The 5,848-nt window shown below is 43.7% G+C and overlaps 1 pseudogene; it reads left to right on the forward strand.

The window, feature by feature from the left end:
• The first annotated feature begins 4,734 nt into the window (after window positions 1-4,734).
• On the forward strand, window positions 4,735-5,590 carry LOC145719892 (jhy protein homolog pseudogene; annotated as a pseudogene).
• The last annotated feature ends 258 nt before the right edge of the window (window positions 5,591-5,848 follow it).

Here is a 5,848-nt window from a genome sequence, read left to right on the forward strand (position 1 = left end):
CTCACAGACAGAGGCGGTCATAGCTAGCCCTCACTGGATCCTCACTCTGTGTCAAGGACACAATTCATTGTAAGCATTCATATGTATTAACTCACTTAATCCTCTCAACAGCACTGTGAGATGGGTACTGTTATCCCCATTTCACTGATGAGCAAGCTGAGGCACAGAAAATTTAAATAATTTGCGCATGCCCACACAGTAACTGGTGGCACCAGGAATCGAGTACAGGCAGTCTGATCCTAGGCCCCTTGTCCTTAGGCACCCTGCTGTACCATTTATCAGAACCAAAAGACGCCGTGTCGTTATTCAGGCAAGAAGAGCACCACGGAGATGACATATAACCGAGAAAGGTCTATACTCATGACTAGACATTATGCCATTATCAGCAGGTGCTGGTTAAATGTGATGACCACTGTGAGTGCCAGTTTTCTTAGTATAACTGCAGAGACGGAATCAGGGAAATCATATCCTTCAATCCTTGAAGACTACCTATTTTTTTTTTTTAAAGATTTATTTATCTGAGAGGGAAGGAAGAGAAGCAGAGGAAGAGGGAGAGAGAAACTCAAGTAGACTCTGTGCTGAGTGCAGAGCCCAATGTGGGGCCCGATCTCACAACCCTGAGCTGAAACCAAGAGTCAGACACCCAACTGACTGAGCCTCCCAGGCGCCCCAAAGACTACCTATGTTTTTAAATAATAAGCATTCTTCTGTCTATTGATTCTTCTGTGAGTTTATCATAGGATCATAGTATAGAAATGAAATGGACTTTGAGATATCATCTGCCAATTGAATCTGGAAATAAGAGGTTAACATATTTTCAGTGATGAGCAAGCTTATGCCCTCCTATTTTAAATACCCATAATATGCTGCATTTCTTTATACATCTAATTTATTACTGGATCATGAGAGCTGGCGCATAAAGCCTGTTTCCTTGCTAACAGGTAAGATCCACCAGCCTGCTTCTGTTTTGCTCACCATGCTTCAATGGCTAGGACCCAGGGAGCTGCTCAGGGCCTATTTGCTGACTGGCCGACTGACCGATTCACTGACTCACAGAAGGCAGGCCTTGCTCCACGACCACCTATGGGAATAGCTGCATAATACAGGCCAACTCACAGACAGGAGCTGGGCAGACTGCCAGGGTCTATGTCCTGGTTCCACCATTTGTTCGCTCTGTGACCTTGGGAAAGTCCCATGAGCTCTCTAAGCTCCAGGTCCTTCATCTATTAAATGGGGATAATAATAATACTTCCCTCATTGGGCTCTTCTAAGGAAAACTGGAGATTCACCATCAGCATTCTCTAATGGGCATGCAATATGGACTATCTTTCCAAAGTCAGCACTCCACGTCCCCCCACCCCGGTTAAGTAACAGAGGAGTGATCCCCAGTGGGATACTCACATTCAAAGGCTGCCAAACCCTGCTTTAAGGAGTGCAAAGAAGAAGGCTGGCTATTCTAAGACTTTACAAAAAACAAGCAAACAAAAACGCCCCTGTAGATAATCCTTTCCAAAAACTCATCACCTGGGCTATCCAAAAGTATTGATGTCTCACTAACATCTTTGCTCTCTAATTAAATTATTTTTGCTCCAAACCAGACTCTCAAGTTAATTTAGGTAAGCCACATTCCTTCACGGAGTTTACAGAGCCTTTCAAGATCTCACCTCTGCTTCACCCTGAACGCTCAACCTTCCTTTCATCTATACAGAATCTGTTCTTTGAGAGCACTACGTTCTCCCCTCCATTCCGTTTTACAAGCTCTTCCCTCAGCCTGGCATACGCTCCCTGTGCTTCTTAGCCTTAGGTCTCAGCTAAACCATCACTTCCTTCAGAAAGCTTCTCTCGACCTCCCGAGATGGGACTGGAGGTCCCTCATGAGTCTCGATAGGCCCATGCTCCTCGTCAGGACACTCATCACTCACATCATAAATTGCTTGTTTTCTTTTCTTTTTTTTTAAGATTTTATTTATTTTTGACAGAGAGAGAGAGAGTATACAAGCAGGGGAAGCGGCAGGCAGAGGGAGAAGCAGGCTCCCTGCTCAGCAGGGAACCCGATGTGGGGCTCCATCCCAGGACCCTGGGATCATGACCTGAATAGAGGCAGACGCTTAACCATCTGAGCCACCCAGGTGCTCTATATATTGCTTATTTTCTTGTCTGTATTCCCTACGAGGCTGTGAGCCCATCACTGTATCCCCTAGCTCAGTAAGTGCTCAGCAGAATCACTGAGTGAGCAAGGGAATGATAGAAGTTCAGTTCTGTGAAATAGAGCAAATGAATGAACAGGACAGTTACGTTTACTTTTTCCCTTTAGTATGTATTGGATATGGGGAAACAGCACCTTTCTTCACTTACAAAAATTTCATATCTTTATTTGCTTGAAGATATGATCAAGGTGCCCCTTAATCTGTTCTTTCCCACCTAAACAATCACCCTTATGTTGAACTCATTACATGGTAAGCCCTAAAATCATTCACTAATTTGGTCCAATGCAAGAAGCTTTTCTGCATGTGTAGATTCTAATTTACTACTATTGGGTTTTTAAAAATTAATATCTGATGCTACATTTGTCTTGACTCGAGTAATTTTAGAGGCTCAGTTATTTAAGAAATGCTCATTAATTCCTCTGTCCAGAGCACAGGGTAGAGTACTCAGGCAGAAGTTAGGGAAGGAAGGATGACTCTCAGTCCCTGCCGCCCAGAACTTTAAGTGGGTGAAGAGGCAAAGTTACTATAGCGAAAGGTGAAATAAGCACATATACATAAGATTAAGATACATTGCCTCGGGCGCCTGGGTGGCTCAGTTGGTTAAGCGACTGCCTTCGGCTCAGGTCATGATCCTGGAGTCCCGGGATCAAGTCCCATATCGGGCTCCTTGCTTAGCAGGGGGTCTGCTTCTCCCTCTGATCCTCCCCCCTCTCATGTATTCTCTCTCTCAAATAAATAAATAAAATCTTTAAAAAAAAAAAAATACATTGTCTCGTTTTGATGTTTATGCAATCCTGAGAAGTAAACAGAATACAATTTATCGCTAATTACAGACAAAAGATGGCATGATTTCATGCACACATAGGGAATGACAGACCCAGAACTTGAGCCCAGGACTGTCCAGTCCCAAGTCCAGATTGTGCCCTGCTGGACCACTCCATGCCCAGTGAGACCTAGAGAGCCGAGTGAAAGGCAAGGCCAAAACATAGCGTGATCTCATATGACATCACACAGGAGAAACCTCCTCCTCAAAAGCCCCAGAGGCAGGTAACCCATGGTGCTTAGGGCGTGGGGTGAGTTGCACAGTTTGATATCCCACTTCCCAGTAAATGTGCACAATATCCATTCAGGCATTTTGCTGGAAGAGAATATCATTTTTCTTCCCTTGGTGAAGAAAGAGCAGCCTACCCCAAGAAGTTCTTTTTTTTTTTTTCTAAGATTTTATTTATTTGTCAGAGAGAAAGAAAGAGAGCACAAGCAGGAGGAGGGGCAGAGGGAGAGGGAGAAGCAGGCTCCCCGCTGAGCAAGGAGCCCGATGCGGGGCTCGATCCCAGGACCCTGGGACCATGACCTGAGCCGAAGGCAGACACTTGACTGAGCCACACAGGTGCCCCAAGAAGTTCTCTATCTTAATATGTGAACTAAAAAATCAAAATGACAGTTTAGCAAGACATGGGAGTTTTGTCTTTTCACTCTTATTTTTGCTTTACATCAAATCAAAAAACATCTAGGTCCACATTAAGAGAAGTAAATTAGTAGTAGGGGCACCATTAGTTTGTTTACCCAGCATAAAATTATGTCCTCTGTAAACGGGAATATCAAGTAGCATAAAAGCCTAGGTGATTTACATTTTCTTTTTGATTAGAGGATTGCATCTACTATACTCAAGGAAGGAAAATCTCTCCCATTTAGCTTCTGAAGATCAAAGGGGCCATTAAATATGCCATATTACCAGCTTTTTTTTTTTTTTTTGGTTAAGACCAGGAGGTGCTTTACAAATTGAGATTGTCATGAGGAAAAGGGAAGACTTTATTTGGGGTCATATGCCCTGATTATGGACTAGCCCACGTCCCTCTGGCGGGACCATATGTTTAACCTTTTGCTGAAATAGGGCTGTCGTACAGCTAAGAGCACACACTGACCTGTGTTCTGTTTTGTGTGCATCCATGTGACAAACCAAAAGAATACGAACTAAGAACTTTTCAGTGAGCCACCATCTGATTCTGAACATTGGGGATCTTTCTACAGCACATGTGATAAAATCTACAAAGACAAAATGAAAAGCAAAATACTTAAAAGGAGGATAAACCTAGGTAGGTATTCAGTTGAGATAAATCTTGCTTTCCCTCACAGCAGAAGCAGACCAAGGAAACTATCATCCAGGCAATAATGGCATTTTCTTCCTAGATAAGCACCAAAACGTGTATGTCACCAGCCAAAATGTGAAATCAGTTTTATCTTCACTAGCTGAAGTACTTAAGGTGTGCATAAGTAATAGCATCCCTTGAACCACTGGCATGTGATCTTCAGCTGTTTTGGGGCATTTATATTAACTATTCCCCATTTTTATTCCCTAATTTAATGAACTTGTAATTAAAACCTTTTTGCCCTTATGTATACTCCGTACACCTAATTTGAGCCTCAGTTATGTCTTCAACACGTAGCTAGTAAAAGGAAAATTATAGGAGAAAGATTCAAGTAAGATGACTAAACATAATGAGTAAATTCATTTTGATTAAGGATTTGACATTTCCTTTCTGCTTTGGGCAGCCAACAACCAGTCGAGGACAAATATTCGGACCTCCGATATGACCCACGCTGGAAGAGTAAGAAAGAGGAGAGGAAGTTGTTGACTATGGAAGCATTATCAGAGTCTGTAGACAGCTCTACTGAAAATCTGACTCTGGATCCACTGTACCCTTCCAAGGAGCCCTCAATGGAACTCTCGGGGGAGAAAGGTGAACGCAAGAGTAGCCCACAGAGCGTTGCCTCTTTGTTTGGCAGTGAATTTTTAAGCCCAAACTATGAGCGTGGTGCCCATCACAGCCGGCCATTTTCAGAGCTGAGCGACAGTGATCTGGGGGAGAAGTCAAGCAACCTCTCTCATTACTTGAAGAGTTCAAGTTCACATAATGAGGTTTTCCTGCCAGGATCACGTGGCCGTCAGCGAAGGAAGTCCAAACAATATTTCGTGGAAAAAAACAAGCTGACTTTGGGATTACCTAGTCCTAAAACGGACTCTTATCTTCAACTTCACAGTAAAAAAAGGGGGGACGTTCTCCCAGAACAGGTACGTAAGTGCTACTTAATAATCTCTTCCAAGCACTGGAATGTGCCTTTGTTTGAAATGGCTGGAGATCACTTCCTTCGAGATGGTGACGTCATTACAGCCACGTGGCTGAGTAAAACAAACGTCCTATCCCTTGCTGGTCTTTGAAGAATCAGGGGAATTAGTCCACGAATTCTTTTTTTTAAGATTTAATTTATTTATTAGAGAGAGAGAGAGAAAGTGAGAGCGCAAGCAGGGGGAGTGGCAGGCAGAGGGAGCAGAAGCAGGCTTCCCACCAAGAGGGGAGCCAGACACGGGGCTCGATCCCAGGAACCTGGGATCATGACCTGAGCCGAAGGCAGAAGCTTAACAAACTGAGCCACCCAGGTGCCCCTATTCCACTAATTTTTTTTTTTTTTTTTTAAGATTTTATGTATTAGAGAGACAGCAAGTGAGGGAACACAGAGAGAGGGAACACAAGCAGGGGAATTGGGAGAGGGAGAAGCAGACTGCCCACTGAGCAGGGAACCTGATGTGGGGCTCAATCCCAGGACCCCAAGGTCATGATCTGAGCCAAAAGCAGATGCTTAAC

This window comes from Leptonychotes weddellii, unplaced genomic scaffold (assembly GCF_054177405.1).
Source record: "Leptonychotes weddellii isolate Sample4059 unplaced genomic scaffold, ASM5417740v2 HiC_scaffold_8066, whole genome shotgun sequence".
Classification (NCBI taxonomy): domain Eukaryota; kingdom Metazoa; phylum Chordata; class Mammalia; order Carnivora; family Phocidae; genus Leptonychotes; species Leptonychotes weddellii.